Here is an 18374-nt window from a genome sequence, read left to right on the forward strand (position 1 = left end):
GAACGGCTTGTTAACTAGCTTCCCTGCGAGGGAAGCTTTGATGGGCTCTGCCTGGGAAGCCTGTAATTCCTCCTCCCGGCCGCCGGGGGGCGCTGCGCTGTGCTGCGAGAGCCATGTGAGCTGCCTCCTGGCCCTGTTGCTGCTCCTGCACTTTGGACCTCTGGCCCTGGGGCTCCTGCTGCTGCCTGGTGAGTCCCTGGCTGCGTCCTGCTGCTCCCAGCCCCCCCACCCCCGTGTGAGTGTCTGCGCCCCTCCCCCGCCTTCCTGCTGCCAGCAACCCCTGCCCCAGCCAGCCCCCCTGCCCCTGCCACCCCTGCCCCCAGCCAGCCCCTGCCCCTGCCACCCCTGCCCCCAGCCAGCCCCCTGCCCCTGCCACCCCGCCCCAGCCAGCCCCAGCCACCCCTGCCCCCAGCCAGCCCCAGCCACCCCTGCCCCCAGCCGGCCCCAGCCACTGCCCCAGCCAGCCCCCTGCCCGCAGCCACCCGCAGCCCCACCCCTTGCCCCCAGCCAGCCCCTGCCAGCCCCTGCCCCCAGCCAGCCCCTGCCCCCAGCCGCCCCAGCCACACCCTGCCCCAGCCACCCCTGCCCCCAGCCAGCCCCAGCCACCTTGCCCCAGCCACCCCTGCCCCAGCCACCCCCTGCCCGCAGCTACCCGCAGCCCCACCCCTTGCCCCCAGCCACCCCCTGCCCCCTGCCAGCCCCAGCCACCCCCTGCCCCCAGCCACCCCCAGCCACCCCTGCCCCCAGCCACCCCTGCCCACAGCTACCCGCAGCCCCACCCCTTGCCCCCAGCCACCCCCTGCCCGCCCCTGCCCCCAGCCACCCCCTGCCCCCAGCCAGTCCCAGCCACCCCCTGCCCCCAGCCACCCCCAGCCATCCCCTGCCCCCAGCCCCCCCCTGCCCCACCCCCTGCCCATAGCCACCCGCAGCCAGCCCCTGCCCCCAGCCAGCCCCTGCCCCCAGCCAGCCTCTGCATGCAGCCCCTGCCACAGCCACCCTCTGCCCCCAGCCAGCCCCTGCCCCCAGCCCCTGCCCACAGCCACCCACAGCCACCCCTGCCCCCAGCCACCCCTGCCCACAGCCAGCCCCTGCCCGCAGCCAGCCCCTGCCAGCCCCTGCCCACAGCCAGCCCCTGCCCACAGCCGCCCCTGCCCCACCCCTGCCCACAGCCCCTGCCCGCAGCCAGCCCCTGCCCGCAGCCAGCCCCTGCCCACAGCCACCCGCAGCCACCCCTGCCCGCAGCCACCCGCAGCCAGCCCCTGCCCACAGCCGCCTCTGCCCCAGCCAGCTCCTGCCCCCAGCCGCCCCTGCCCCGCCCCTGCCCACAGCCACCTGCAGCCAGCCCCTGCCCCCAGCCGCCCACTGCCCCCAGCCAGCCCCTGCCCCCAGCCACCCGCAGCCAGCCCCTGCCCACAGCTGCCCTCTGCCCGCAGCCAGCCTCTGCCTGCAGCCCCTGCCACAGCCACCCCCTGCCTGCAGCCAGCCTCTGCCCACAGCCGCCCGCAGCCACCCCCTGCCCACAGCCACCCGCAGCCCGCCCGTCTGCATCACCTGCCCACAGCCAGCCCGTGTCACTCCCTGCCTCCAGCTAGCCCTGCCCCACGCCCCTATATGCAGCCAGCCCCACATCCACTGGTGCCCTGCAGTTCCCAGGGCAGTAACCCTGCACACCTGCTTCAATGAGGGGGGGCAGGGAGCAACTGGGACCTACACATGTGCACACCCTAGAGTGACCAGACAGCAAGTGTGAAAAATCGGGACGGGGGTGATAGGAGCCTATATAAGAAAAAGACCCAAAAATTGAGAATGTCCCTGATCACCACCCACACATGTGAAACGGAGCTCATTTCTAGTTCAGCCCCATCTTTTTAAAAAAGAACTTTAGGTAGGGTTAAAATACATCTGTATTTTCCTGGACTTGTCAGGCTTTTCGGTTCTTAATCACCTCCTGGGAAAATATGGACGTATGGTAACCCTATTGGTACAAAAAATACATGCTGTCGCACATCCCTTAAATCAGAACTTTTTATAGGGAACCCGTTGTTAAGATTTTGGCAGCTCATCACTGAAGATAAGTGATAAAGAAGGCTGAGGTGTTAATGCTTATTTTGCTTCAGTCTTCACTTAAAAGGTTACTAATTACTAGATTCTCAACTAAATTAATAACAACAACAAGGTTGAAGGAATGCAAGCCAAACAGGGAAAGAAGAGTTTAAAGAAATATTTAGATAAGTTAGATGTATTCAAGTTGGGAAGGCCTGATGAAATTCATCCTGGAATACTTAAAGAACTAACTGAAGCAGTCTTAGAACCATTAACAATCATCTTTTAGAACTCATGGAGGATGGGTGAGGGCCCAGAAGACTGAAGAAGGGCAAACATTGTTCCCCTTTTTAAAGATATGTACTAAGAGAACCCAGGAAATTATAGAGCAGTAAGTCTAACTTTGATATTTGGAAAGCTACTGGATCTAATTATTATATCAACAATTTGTAAGCAGCTAGTAGAAAATAGGATTATAAAAAACAGCCAACTTGGATTTGTCAAGAACACATCATGCCAAACCAACCTAATTTAATGGATCTAGTGGATAGAGGAGAATAAGCACATGTGATATATCTTGATTTAGTAAGGCTTTTGGAACAGTCCCACATGACATTCTCATAAGCAATTACTATAATGTGGATGCACAACTGATTGAAAAATTGTACTCAGAGTAGTTATGAATGGTCCTGTCAAATTGGGAGGCCATATATAGTGTGATCCTCCAGGGTCTGGTACTACTCGGTATTTTCATTAATGAGACTTGGATAATGGAGTATAAACTATGACACCAAACTGGGAGGGCTTGCAAGTATTTTTGAGGATATGATTAAAATTCAAAACAACCTTGTCTAATTGGAGAATAGGTCTGAATTCAACAAGATGCAATTATTTTTCATGTATTTCAATGTACTTCACTTAGGACAAAATCAAATGGACAATAAAATGGGGGATAACTGTCTAGGTGGTAGGACTACTGAAAAGGACCTCGGGGTTACAGGGCCGCCCGGGGGTGGGGGTTGCAAGTAGGGCAATCTGCCCCAGGCCCTGGGCCACACAGGGGCCCCCACAAGAATGTCTGAGGCTCCCCCCTGGTCCCACCCCCTCATTCCCCCATCCCTCAGCACCTCAGCACGCTGCGTCCAGGAGTGGCCCTGGACAGAGCTAAAGCGGCGTGGCTCCAGTGGGGCCTGAGCTCCTCCCACTCAGAGCCGCATGGTAAGGGGGTGGGGCTCCAAGTCCCGTAGAGCCAGGCTCCTTTAGCTCTGTCCCGGGCCACTCCTGGACACAGCTCACTGAGGCTCCGGGAGAGGGGGGAGGTGGGGGTAAGTGGCATGGTAAGGGGGCCGGGTTGCATAAGGGGCAGGGAGTCCTGGGGCCAGTCAGGGGACAGGGAGGAGGAAGAGGTTCTGGGGGGGGGCGGTCAGGGGATGGGGAATGGGGGGTTGGATCATGGGCATTCTGGGGGTCTGTCAGGACTCGGCAGGGGGGTGGGTGGATAGGGGTCGGGGCAGTCGGGGACAGAGATCGGGGGGTATGTGGGTGCTGGGGTCCCGGGGTGGTGGTTGGGGGGTATCGGGGGGGTGGTGAGGGGACAAGTAGCAGGATGGGTCAGGGATTCTGAGGGGGGCAGGAAGTGGGTGGGGGTCGGATGGGGGCAGGGCCAGGCTGTTTGGGGAGGCACAGCCTTCCCTACCCTAAATCTCATTCAGCATTTTGAGGCCTGCAGACAGCTCTTTAACACAAAGAGCCAAGCTGTTATCTTTTCCCTTAGGACGACCACCCTTTCACTTCACAAATGCCAAATTATAGTCTACATTTAATTTCAGTGCGATAGGGAGATTCATGTCAGGAGAGGGTAGCCTCATTTAAAATTAGCCACTTTAGATTAACAGTGATAGAGCCAAGAGAGCCATGGGGGAGGGATCACATGAGAAGAGCAATATCCTACACCACCTACCTCCTTCCCAACCCTACCAAGGGAGACCCCCCCTCCCCTGCATTCCCCAAAGCTCCAGAGGGGTTAATTCAGTGGTGCTCAAACTTTTGTACTGGTGACCCCTTTCACACAGCAAACCTCTGAGTGTGACAACCCCCCTTATAAATTAAAAACACTTTTTTATATATTTAACACTATTATAAATGCTGAGGCAAAGCAGGGTTTGAGGTAGAGGCTGACAGCTCGCAACCCCCAGCAATAACCTTGTGACCCCATGAGGGGTCCCGACCCCCAGTTTGAGAACCCCTGGGTTAATTTAATTTTAGCACCCTGTGTCCATTCACATGCATGTGCTATTTTGAGCATTTCAGTTTTCACAACATAGGCTCATCCCAGATTCTGGAACAAGCTCAAATGCTCAGTTTGTGGAGTATGTACATAAGCTATACTAAAGACAAACCCACAGTAACCGTCTCCAGTTTGTGAGGGACCCTGTGGAGCCAGTCTCTAGGAAACAGATAAATTCATGGAGGTTAAGTCCATTAATGGCTATTAACCAGAATGAGTAAGGAATGGTGTCCTTAGCCTCTGTTTGTCAGAGGGCGGAGATGGATGGCAGGAGAGAGATCACGTGATCATTACCTCTGGGGCACTTGGAATTGGCCACTGTTGGTAAACAGGATACTGGGCTGGATGGACCTTTGGTCTGACCCAGTATGGCCATTCTTATGTTCTAAGCTAAATGAACCCAAAGTTATGGAGACAGATATGAGTCAAGGAAGCCAGCAGAGTATCAGAAACCTGGAAAAAATCTCTGACTGAATGGGCACAGGCGTTTTGGTCACAAGCTGAGGTGGTTCAAAAGTTTTGGATTTTTTTTAAGCAGAATTTTTTCATTGTTTCTTTAAACAATCAAACACAGCAAGCAGCAAATATTTGGCCACACACTTCTGAAACCCCAAACCAAGTTCAGGTTTTGGCAGACTAAAAAAAAAAAACACAACAAATTTTGAAGGAAAGCAGACATTGTCCGTATTTTTTTCTGCTTTTTAAAAACCCCTGGTTTTCGATCCAAAAAAAGTTTTGATGGAAAATATTTGTCTAACCCTTTTAATGAGCTTTAGTGCCTTTTAGCACTAGCTGATGCTGAGAACCAGTGATAACTTGTAAAGGGGACTTAAAAAGACGTTTTCTCAAAACTGAGTTTTTGCCAAGATGCGGAAAGTTTTTAAATGTTTATTTTTCCCAGGGCTGCCCGGGGGCGGGGGTGGAGGGGGAGGAAGTGGGGCAATTTGCCCTGGACCCTGCAGGGGCCCCCATGAGAATATAGTATTTTATAGTATTGCAAATTTTTGTATGGAAGGGGCCCCCGAAATTGCTTTGCCCCAGGCCCCCTGAATCCTTTTGGCAGCCCTGCGGGGTTATAGTGGATTACAAATCAATACGAGTCAGTATGATGCAGCTGCAAAAAAGGCTACTGTCATTCTGGGATGTATTAACAAGAGAGTGGTATGTAAGATACAGGAAGTAGTTGCCTCGCTGCATTTGGCACTGGTGAGCCCCCAGCTGGAATATTGTGTTCCATTCTGGGCATCAGTCTCAAGGAAAGTGTATAACTAGGAGAGAGCCCTGGAGAGCCACAAAAGTGATAAGAGATTTAGGAAACCTGACCTATGAGGAAAGCTAAAAAGCTGGTCATGTTTATTCTTCAGAAAAGAAGACCGAGATGAGGAGATGGTAAGTCTTCATATATGTTAAGGGATGTTATGAAGAGGACAGTGATCAATTTGTCCACTGAAGGTAGGACAAGAAATAATGGGTTTAAACTGCAGCAAGGGAGATTTAGGTTAGATTTTAGGAAAAACTTTTGAACTATAAGGGTAGTTAAGCTCTGGAACAGGCTTCCCAGGGAGGTTGCGGAATCCCCACCACTGGAGATTATTAAAAACAGTTTGGACCAACACCTGTCAGGTATAGTCTAGGTTTATTTGGTCCTGCCACAGCACACAGAGCTGGACTTGACTTCTCAATGTCCCTCCAAACCTTACATTTCTTTAATTCCATGATTCATGCCCCAATACTCTTACTCTGCTCTATATACTTAAGAAAATGAAGTCGAGACAAGTCTTTTCTGCTTCCTGATTTGTTCAAATAAGTGCCTCCATGGAGCCAGGTGAAAGCTTCCTTACTCTAATTGACAGGTATGGCAAATTCTGGGAGGCAAGGAAGGTACCCTGCTAGGAATTAACCCCTTGTCTCCCTGCTCCAGCATGGGGTATGCACACTCCATCAAAAGCAGTAAATGAATGCTAAATCACTGTAAATAAGAGAAAAAGAACTGGGTACCGCCAATTTAAAAAGGTTCACTCTAGTGATGTGCAAGTTTGTGACCCTTGGGGTAAATGATTTTGCAGTTTCTTTGCCGGAAATTTCACATCCACTAAATTTGACTGTTAGTATAAATTCACGTTTTACAGTTTCTGCTCGAAAAATCAAATGATTTTCAAATGAATGAAATATATAGGAATATCTATAAAGAAATGGATTAAATACAAATGAAAACCATAGATTTCCCCTCAAATTGCAACAAAATTAGAAATTCAAATTGTATTGTGAATATTTGGCACTATATTCTAGCTTGAGGGTTTTTGAGAGAGAAATATTGCAGAGTATAGATATGACTTCAGCATGCACCCTCACCCTGAAGAGGTCTTTGGTGTTAAGTTTCTAGCATGATGGAATACCATTCATTCCCCTTTACAATACACAGAGTGAGTTCTACACACCACTCTGGCCCACTTATACCAGGTAAAAAGGGTGACAGAATAAAGAGCCCCAGGTCTATGCAGGATAGGAATCCCTCTGGGCAGGGACTCAGGAGAACAGCCATAAGTCTGCCTTCTAAGAAATGCTTCACAAACCCTGGCATAGGAATGTGCCAGGGGCAGCGTGCATGCACTCAATGCTGCTGCCCATATGGCAACATAAGAACAGGCAGCTGTAACTTACACAGGCCCCCAGGGCTATTTAAGTGATGCTGAGGACAACTCCAGCCTAGGGTTGCCAACCCTCCAGAATTGTCCTGGAGTCTCCAGGAATTTAAGATTAATTTTTAATTAAAGATTATGTCAGATGATGAAGCCTCCAGGAATACGTCCAAACAAAACTGGCAACCCTACTCCAGCCCCTGGACCAGTGCAGGATTGGGAGTGTGCAAAGGTGCTTAAACCCACCTTAGTAACCCTCCCTCCCACTTACCCCGGCAGTGAGTTCTGTGCTGCACCTCTCAGATGCAGTGCACAGATTCACCTGTACTTTTTAATGTAATGGCAGTCTGGATGAAACTGCTATGTTCTTTTAGTTCAGCTGTGGAATTAGAAAAGTGCCAAGAAATGTAATTGACATGTTCTATTAATATATATTCATAAAAAGTAAAACAACTCACAAATTACTGGAAAGAATATTTTAATTCATAATCGCCCCAAATCCTTCCTTTTTAAGAACATTAAACACTCCTGTATCATTGAAGTCAGAGTTTTGTCATTTATTTTAATGGCCACAGAAATGACCCCTAATTGCACTTCAGTGTGAGCTGGTTTTCTCTGAAATGTTCTTTAAAAAAAAAATACACTCCTGGAAAAATAGATACCTAGAATGAGGTCAGATTTTCAGTCCATAGTACATAAAAAGGGTCAGTTAAAAAAAATCCACAGTAGCAGAGTTATTGCAAGGAAAAAAGTTAACCACCCAGGCTGCTGACCGATTACAATGCAGCACTCAGTGTTTGCCATTTAATCAATTCAACACCACCTCATTAATCCTCTTATATTAAATCCTAAATATTCATTAAGAAATGCAATTAAGACATTTTTTAAAAATTATATGGGCCAACAATACTTCTCGTTGCTTTCAGTTGCCTTGTTCATTTCTGTTATTTGAAAGAAAACCTTGGTGCTTAAAACTCATGGATCTACCCACAGCGTAGCCTCTGCAAACTATGAAAATCCTTGATTTATGTGGAATCTTAAAATGCATCTCCTCGTGAAGGAAAGAGTAATGCCCTGTAAAGTATGCACAGTAGTATATATCTTAAATAGGTATATGTGTAGTGAGAGACCAGAATACTTCACAAGCAAACTCTAGGGTTTTTGTTCTGATGTTTTAAAGATCCTGGGTGCAAAAAAGTGCATCTAGAAAAACCATAATATACATTCATTGCAAAATGGTAAATATGTCCAATGGCCTATGATGGGACACTAGATAGGGTGGGATCTGAATTACTACAGAGAATTCTTTCCTGGGTATCTGGCTGGTGAGTCTTGCCCACATGCTCAGGATTTAGCTGATTGCCATATTTGGGGTTGGGAAGGAATTTTCCTTCAGGGCAGATTGGCAGAGGCCCTATGGGTTTTTCACCTTCCTCTGCAGCGTGGGGCATGGGTCACTTGCTGGAGGATTCTCTGCACCTTGATGTCTTTAAACCACAGGTTGAGGACTTCAATAGCTCAGACATAGGTCAGGGGTTTGTTACAGGAGTGGGTGGGTGAGATTCTGTGGCCTTGTGCAGGAGGTTAGACTAGAAGATCATAATGGTCCCTTCTGACCTTAAAGTCTATGAGTCTAAACCATTTTTTGCTTAGGGAGAATTAAACAGATATGTCACAACAGAGGGTGAAGCTAGTTTAAAAAACCCAACTATTTGATACACACTTTGATGGATTGATTAATTTGAATACAAGATCCAAGGTCTGCTTTCAGATACAAGAATGTAAAAACAGTAATTCCAGACTTCAGTACAATTACTCCAGATCAGTCAGTCAGTCTTAATTCTGCAAACTGCTCTGCTCAGATGACTCTCTGGGTATGTCTACACTACGAAATTAGGTCAAATTTATAGAAGTCGATTTTTTAGAAATTGTTTTTATACAGTCGATTGTGCGTGTCCCCACACAAAATCTCTAAGTGCATTAAGTCAGCGGACTGCGTCCACAGTACCAAGGCTAGCGTCGACTTCCAGAGCGTTTAACTGCGGGTAGCTATCCCACAGTTCCTGCAGTCTCCGCTGCCCATTGGAATTCTGGGTTGAGATCCCAATGCCTGATGGGGCAAAAACAGTGTCGTGGGTGGTTCTGGGTACATGTCGTCAGGCCCCCCCTCTCCCTCTCTCCCTCCATGAAAGCAATCGCAGACAATGGTTTTGTGCCTTTTTTCCTGAGTTACCTGAGCAGACGCCATATCACGGCAAGCATGGAGCCCACTCAGCTTACTGTCACTGTACGTCTCCTGGGTGCTGGCAGACATGGGACTGCATTGCTACACAGCAGCAGTTCATTGCCTTTTGGCAGCAGACAGTGCATTACGATTGCTGGCCATCGTCGTCGTACTCCTGGGTGCTCTTTTAGCCAACCTCAGTGAGGTCGGTCAGGGGCGTCTGGGCAGACATGGGAGTGACTTAGTCATGTCATTCCCATCTTCTGCCGAGCACCCAGGAGATGACGATGGCTAGCAGTTGTACTGCACCGTCTTCTGGTGAGCAGCCATGAGATGATGATGGCTAGCAATCATAATGCAGCATCTTCTGCCGAGCACCCAGGAGATGACAATGGCTAGCAGTCGTACTGCACCGTCTGCTGCCAGCCTAAGATGTAAAAGATGGATGGAGTGGATCAAAACAAGAAATTGACTCAATTTGTTTTGTGAAATCAATGGCCTGCTAAACCCAGGGTTTTGAGTTAAATCCTTGAGGGAGCCATTCTGTGTGACAGTTGTTTGTGTTTCTCCTTGATGCAACGCCACCCCTTTTGTTGATTTTAATTCCCTGTAAGCCATGTCGTCAGTCACCTCTCCCTCCATCAGGGCAATGGCAGGGAATTGTTTTGCGCCTTTTTTCAGCGCAGAACCAGAAGCTGCAAAAGCAAAACCAGGCGAGGAGGCGACGGCAGCGCGGTGATGAGAGTGATGAGGACATAGACATGGACATAGACTTCTCACAAAGTATGGGCCAGGCAATGTGCACATCATGCTGATGAGCTCTGCATGGTCACCTGTGCTGATCAGCTCACCACACTGGCCAAACAGGAAATGCAATTCAAAAGTTCGCAGGCCTTTTCCTGTCTACCTGGCCTTTTCCTGTCTACTGAGTTGCCAGAGCGGTCACAATGGCTCCCGGAGGCCAATACCGTTGAATTGCATCCACACTACACCAAATTTGACCCGGCAAGTCTGATTTCAGTGCTAATTCCCTCATCGGAGGTGGAGTAAAGAAATCAATTTAAAGAGCCCTTTAAATCGAAAAAAAAGGGCTTTGTCATGTGGACGGGTCCAGGCTTAAATTGAGGTAACGCTGCTAAATTCGACCTAAAATTGTAGTGTAGATCAGGCCTCTGTGCCAGTGTGGAGTCCTACTATCTTTACAGGAGCTCCACACAGGTGTAGGGTACCATGTTCCAGGAACATAGGAACATAACAGGAAGAAAAGTTGGTGAGGGGAAGGAGATTGGGAGCTGATGTTGAGAAGGGAGTTGTGTCTGAATATAAGGTACATTGGTAGGAATGGCAATGGACATTGAATACAATCTTCTTGAAAAAAAGGTAACATTTTTGCAAACCCTCACAGTTCAGATTAGATTTGCTTAAGAACCTAAACTTCTAGGCTTTACTGGAATACCACATTGTTACAGCTGTCATACCAATACTGTCAGGAGGAGTATAGCTGCTCCAGCCTCACTTAAACACATCTAACTAGAATCTTTTATGCTACCTGTTGGACTTTAAAATATCTGACCAGTCCAGCTCTATTTGATCAAGATGTACAGATATTTCTACTAAAATCAGACTGGAGGCACTAATTCACACAGCATACTGTCGAGACTTCTACTTAAAAAGGGCTGAGCACAGAGATTAGATCAGTGTTTCTGGCCATTGTGGTATGTTATTTAATAGCTCTACTTGGAGCACAATCATCTCATCAATTGCACATGTACAGCTCTTGTTAAAGTCAATGGGATTTGCACACAGCAAACAAGATGAATGGGTCCCTAGACTTTCCTTTAAGTGACAGAGAGCTTTAAGTTCCTATTAAAATTCTTGAAAAAGGGGATTTGGATCACGTTAACGCTAAGAATTGAACAGTAAGAAATCATTTTAGTGATTAAGAAAAGCATTGCTTAGTGTCAGCTAATCTAATCTGTCATTTCTATGTATGTGTCCCTGATGTGTGACTGAAAAAAATGGCATCATCATCAGGGGAACAAATTCTGCAATAATAATAGTTTAAACCTGAAAATTTTGTATGTTAGGCTCTCAGTTGTGTTATAAAATAACTCTGCCTTTGGGAAATACTACAATTAGTGCTGTATTCATTTTTGTATTTATTGGGATTCATTGGGATTCCCTGCCTCACCCTCGATTTGGTCTGTTTTGTCTCCATAAACACCTGCTTTAAAAAAAAAACACCCCAAAAAATAAAACAAATCTGTGCTAGCCTTCTGAAAAGAATTCAGTCAAATTAATCCAGGGGATTAAGGCTCTGACAATTATTAGTTTTAATACTCTAGGTCATTAGTAACTGAACAATAACCCACTCTTCCCACTGAAATGATGAAATACCATTTGAATTTATCAAATAATGAACATTCACATAATTTTCACCACAGGCACCAGGAAGACTAAGATTTAAAAAGCTGTACAAAATGGTTCTTTAGAAAGAGTGCTTTATCTGTCGCTGGCAGGCAGCCAACATCTGCCTGCCACTTTTTGTATTTTTGCTCCCCATAAAGATAGATTTTACCCATTTTCTTTTGGAAGTGGGAAATTTTATTTAAGGTACCGCATCCTATTTTTTCCCTATGATTACAACTGTCCAACTTTTGTTTAAAGAGAAAGGCAAATGAAGGAGGTGTTGAATTTTCAAGGACAACTGCTGAGAGAAATACAAAAAGTACTAGTCAAAAAGCAGCTATATAGCTAGGTCAAGGTATAATTAGTAACAAGCTTCTTTTCTTTGTGCTGTGGATAAAGAGATAAATAGGAGATCTAACTCCTTTCATATTATTTCTCCAACATTTTCCACATTCATTTACGTAAGCAGCTAAAAACCTTTTGGACCCTAAACTAATTTGTATTAAAAAAAACAACAACCCCCCCCCATGTGAACAATGAAGATAGTATCAATTTTTTTTTCCATGTGTGTACGTGTGTGAGTGAGAGAACACACTGCAACATACAGCCTTAAGGCAGTATTTACTATATCGGCTTTTGAATTGTGTGACATCTCTAAAAATAAGAGAAGTAGCAGCAGTTTTAGGGAAGGATCCCAATGGCTAGCTTGTTCTAATTAAAGATGCTGCATGAGATATGGGTATCAGGGATAAAAGAATAGGGAAACATGTCTGAATTATCTGGTAATTACTTTTACAGTAATCTTGCAAATTTTCAAGGTAACATTATTAAGTCTGCACAAAACCTGCAAGTTTCAATACAAATAAGGCCTGGTGAACCCTTTTTATTGTTTACTTCAGTAAGTATAATTTGGAGGTTTGCTTTGGATTACGGGTTTGAACGAATCAAAGTCGAAACTGAAATTTATTTAAAACATCAGAGATTTTCTGGTTTTGGATCAAAACCCCTGAATGTTTTGTGGTTTTTGTTTGAAACCAATCAATCCTTCACTGACACTTGCAGGGAGACTAGGACTTTTTTAGAAACTCAGACGTGATTTGTAAACTCGATGCAATGTGCCACATTTAGGGTTCTTAATAAAGCCACAAACCATCAATGTTTTCTAGTTTTAGTTAGTTCTGAAGTTTTGCATAATTCTAAATGATATGTAAATGACATGGGGTAGAAATTGTACATTAAAATATGGCAGTGGAAACTAGAGCTGAGCTGCAGAGGATTTCCATTCCTGAAGTGTTTAGGAGCTTCATACAATTTAAGGTCAGATTTAGTTGCTGCCCAGGAGTGGAACATGATGAGACCTCCAATAATCCATCTGATGAACTGAAGCTCTCAAGTACTGTATCTGCCTAGACCCACATGAAGTACAGTTCCCGTCTGGCAGTACAAATCAACACCACCCTTACCTAAAATGGTACAGTTTAAACCAAATACAAGAGATGGACACAGATAAGAACCACAGTTGCCAACTTTCACGTGATAAATAAGCACCCCGACTTTCACAATAAGCCAAAAATCAAGCTAACCCAATTCAAAACAGGGCCAAAACAAGCCAGTCCCTAAGAACCCCAATACTCTATATGACTAGATCCCCCCAGCATGCAGTTTGGGACTGTAATGGGCCCACTGTGCACCCCTGACTCTCTCCCCCCTTACCCCTGCCTGCCGGGAGCCAATAAAAAAAGAGAAGCAACAAGCTACAAGCCAAAAACTAGCCAACAAACAACTCATACGTCAATTAAGCCCAAAACACGCCCATTTTTTTTTTTTTTGGTGAGTTTGGCATGTCTGATAAGAACAATGAATCCAAATAACTTCGGGGGAATTCAGAATTCAATACAAATCTAAATCATATGACAGAGTTCCCATCCCTAAACTAAAAGACTAGTACAAATACTTGAACCAGTAGGGCCACAGTCTCCTACAAGGCAAGATTTCCGTTAAAGTCAGTGGGAGCTTGTCTCCTGAAGGACTCCAGGATTTGGTCTCTAGGGAATAAAGTTGATGTGATTTAGAATTACTGACCATTTTCAGCAAATCTTTTTGCCCTATCATTTTGTTAACCCATAATGATAACTCTAAATGTTTGTGTGTGTAAAAAATATGGCATACAATGGGACACTCATCCAATATGCAGTTAGGCATGAATGCAGACTAACTAAAGAGCAGCCATCACAGCAGAGAGGTCAGATAAATCAGCATTCTTTACTTGATCCTGGTATATGATTAAAAAAGAAGTTTAAAGTGTTATATGACCATCCCTTGCAAGACCTAAACATACCTATTTCTATAATAGCTGTAACTTACCATTCTCTGAGCTATATTAGGACTTGGGCCTAGAGGGACTCTAAATTCACACATTCATCCAGATCATCCCCACCCAAAGCCTGTTACACCTACTTAGACATTCCTTTTGATTTACTATCATTAGCCTACTCTACTGCAGAAAGACTTCTTTGGGACTTGTCTACATGGTGCAGCCATGCACACTGGAGGCTGTAAATTATAGAGCACTCTAAAGTGTTCTTTAAGTGCATTATGTAGACCCCGCTGATTAGCTCTAAAAGATACCTAGAATATGTTAACTTAGACCTGTTTGAAATAGTACTAGATCAGCATAGACTAGGTACCTTTTAGAGCAGTGGTGGGTAACCTGCGGCCCGTCAGGATAATCAGCTGGTGAGCCTCCAGACCATTTGTTTACATTTGCATGGCCGTCCCCAGCTCCTAGTGGCCGCGGTTCACCGTCCCCAGCCAATGGGAACTGCGGAAAGCGGCAGCCAGGCCACAGGTTGCCCATCACTGTTCTAATACCTTTAAATGCCTCTCACATTAAGTGGCCATGTACAAATGTGACAATCATTATCTTGGCTGACACGGAACTACCAAAAGCAGGGACCTCCACAGCTAAAAGCATGACTCCCTTCAGTTTCAGCTAAAGAGCCAGGCACTGTAGCTGGAGGCTATACCAGACTAGTTTCTTATGTAGACTGGGCACTGAAGGACACGTTGATCCACAGATTGCACAAATACTTGTTTTAGATACATAAATCAGGCAAGTTGCAAATGCATACATACTATTGCTTATGCTTCGGTGTGAAGCCTATTTTAATGTTGTTTTAAGGTGAAAAAAATCACGTTTGCAACTGTGAAACTACATTTTAGAACATTTTCCCTCTTAAATGGTTATTCTTTAAGGGAAAATATATTGAATTTTTAAAACAACCTCAAGAATTCTATAGCTAGGACCTCTGTTAAATTAAATGTCATAGGACAGTTTACAATTATAGAGAGTATCTCATTATCTATTCTATTCAATTTCAGGGTGATTTCTATAGATACCTATTAAATATTAAGAGTACCTTAAATGATTTTTACTCCTATTAAATTCTATATGATTTTCTATAATACTCTTTTTTTTTTTTGGTAACTGAAATGGTGGCTTCTTTCCCCAATTCCTTTCTTCATAGGAAGATTTCTATAAAGAAAAAAATGTCACCCATTCATTTCTGCCACTAACTGTTACATGTTATTGTAAATTGTAAATAGCAGCCACATACAAAAAGATAACATCTAATCATCAAAAATCTATTGACTTCTGGTGCACAGCATCATCTCAAGTTTTGTCCATGACTTCTACAGAAGATACTATTTTAAATAGAAAACAAGACTAATTTCTGAGCCTGCTAAGTGTTTCGGGGCACGCCACTCACTGCTGGACTGGCACCTCCTCCTGGTCACTCCAGAGATTGGCTCAAGGCTGACATCTTTGTCCGTGGTTTGCACACCATCACTCTTGATGACTCACATTAGACCCAGAACCATAGCATCCAATTCGTGACTCAACAACCCTTCATCTGTGTTTTCCCCCTTCTAGGGAGTAAGTATACCACAGTCCATTCATCAAGCTACTTCTCCAGTGGCAAGTGGGGGAACGCAGGCTCACCCAACACTCTGGGTCCTGACCCAGGGATGCTGTATTGTGCTACATTCCCTCCAACTGCTCAGTACATTTTCCTGGGCTACTTCCCCACAGCCCCAGCATCTTTTTTCACCCTTTGTCTCAGCGTATCAGTCCCAGCAGCCAGCCAGGAACTCGCTCCCAGTCCCTGCTAGCAACTGTTCTGTCCCTGGTGCTAGCGTCCATCCACCTACTAGGAGCCCAGTCCTCCCTCTCTAAGCTCCAGGCAATGACTAATTCTGGCCCAGCAGCTTCTTTTATGTGAGCCTGCTGGGCCCTGATTGGTTGCTCCCTGCAGCCCTTTCCTGATGGATTGCATCCAACACAGTTTGTCTGGGCTGCTTGGAGGACTCACCTCCACTGCTCATTCCTGGGATTAACCCCTTCTACACCTGTGTGGGGTAGACACCTCATCACACTGAGTAACATTTAAATGTGGCAGCTACCAGTATCTATGTACTTCATATTTTTAATGACAGTAAGTAGACTGTGCAGGATAAGCCAATACTAAACTATTATTTTTTTGCATTTCAAATGAGCAGTGTTTTATGACCTGTGTGATGGAGGGAGACCAAATATTAAAGGAAACTGATCTGGTTCCTACTTATTCTTCTGTGCTCTTATATTGGACTGGCAAACTCAACAGGTTTTCTTTGTTTCTCTGTGTATAAGTGTGTTTATTTCTCAACCAATTTTAAGTGAAATCTGAGTGTTTGAACTGCTTTGTCTCCTTCATGGCTGTAATTGTCTATGATTGCATCTGATTTCCTGTGATTGTTTATTTCCATTCCCCGACTGTTGCAATGGAAGTGACAGCTGGAATCAGTTGGACAAAAAATAGAGAATAACTAAGAGGGACTATTGAAATGAAAACAGACCCACAAAAACACTTAGGTGCATAGGTGTTGGTTTTACTCACAACTGCAATTCACAAAACTCCCACTCAGCTGCCACCTGTAGGTGCTTAAACTTTTTTTTTTTTTTTTGCAGAAAAATTTCTGCCAGTTTCATTTAGAGTCAGGCAGCCTCTGAGCACGCCTATTGGATCAGGCCCTGCAAGAGATTTAGGCAGAGGAGAGTTTATCTTTCACCTATTTGTGGATCATTAGCAGAGATTGGTGCATCCCTGTAGCCTGGACTTAGATGCCTGTTTTTGAGGCGGAGGAGCTCAAGAATGTACCTATCTCATCAGCGTCTCCCATTAGCTAGCTTATGAGTCTCCTCCACCTAGCATTCTGGCTTTGTACATCACACCCTTTGGCACCTGTCTCTCCGCATGCATTGTATAGGGTGTAAAGGCACCTAATTCAGGCTTTGTGAATCACAGTGTTGTTCCTGTGATTTTCTAGAAACCTAAAAGTGAGATGCTGCAACACTCAGCTTCACAACTAAATCACTTTGGGTGACCAGGCCTACGCTGTGCTCTTTTTACTCTTTTGTATTTGCTTATTTATCTTGTTAGTTTCCTCTGTTTATTTAAACCATAAGTCTAGAGCAGGGGTAGGCAACCTATGGCACATGTGCCGAAGGCGGCACATGAGTTGATTTTCAGTGGCACTTACACTGCCCAGGTCCTGGCCATCGGTCCAGGGGGCTCTGCATTTTAATTTAATTTTAAGTGAAGCTTCTTAAACATTTTAAAAACCTTATTTACTTTACATATAACAATAGTTATAGGAAGGTATAAAGTTATAGAGTATGGCCAGATGAGACTATGAACCATTGTGCAGGACATCATGGACACACTGTAAGTGAGTAGCTGTCCAGATGGCAGAGAATTGAAGACATGGTATGTGTGAGTAACTGGTTCTGTGGTGGGGAAAGCAGAAGTGGGCTAAAATTACTGAAAATAGCAGATTTGACTGCTCAGGCTGATTGGATGAGAAAAGGACCAAATGGGAATAATAGTCTTTACAGAACGCTGAGACAGAGGCAGTCCCTGGATGCTGCTCAGACTTAGTGGGCTTAGAAGCACATAAGATCCAGTACAGTATTTGGATCAAAAAAATTGCAGCCTAATGAGTGTCCAACAAGGGGAGCTCGACTGGGTCTGTGATACATTGTAGCCAATTTATTCCTACATACTCAGGCCCCAGGTCTGGGTAGTTTGGCTAGGGGCATAAAGGAGAGATGGAGGTGGGGGAAGGCCATTTCAAACTCACCCTTATGCCCGTGTGGATGCACAGTTCATATTAAACTCTAACTTAAAATGTATACCCTTCTGTCTTTTCATGATGACTATGAATGAAAAGCCCTTGGCTAAGACACATAAAGCCCAAGTCAATTAAGCTACAACATGGAAAGGGTGCATCTGACACCACTCTGTCATTTAGAGGAACATCTGATCATGGGCAAAATCTAGCATAGGCTCCATGCTTTTAAAGGAGCCAGGATTTCACCCCTGGTTGTTAGGTTAAGAGGACAAAGGTGTGGACTTAGCTCTCTCTCTCTCTCTCTCTCTCTCTCTCTCTCTCACACACACACACACACACACACACACACACACACACACACACACACACACACACCTCTATGTGAGAGAGGGAGAGAATGGTTTGTACAGAACAGAATGTGACATGCACCATCTTAACTGTGGAGTTTCTACAGCTTTCGTTGGTATTGCACTTCATCAAGGACAGGGATATGTAGACAGGTATCATCCCTTTCTCTCTGAGGTTCCACCCAGAGTCTTTAAAATAACTATAAGGTGCCACAGGACTCTCTGATGCTTTTAAAATAACATCCTCCCTCTCC

This window comes from Mauremys reevesii, linkage group 2 (assembly GCF_016161935.1).
Source record: "Mauremys reevesii isolate NIE-2019 linkage group 2, ASM1616193v1, whole genome shotgun sequence".
NCBI classification, from domain to species: domain Eukaryota; kingdom Metazoa; phylum Chordata; order Testudines; family Geoemydidae; genus Mauremys; species Mauremys reevesii.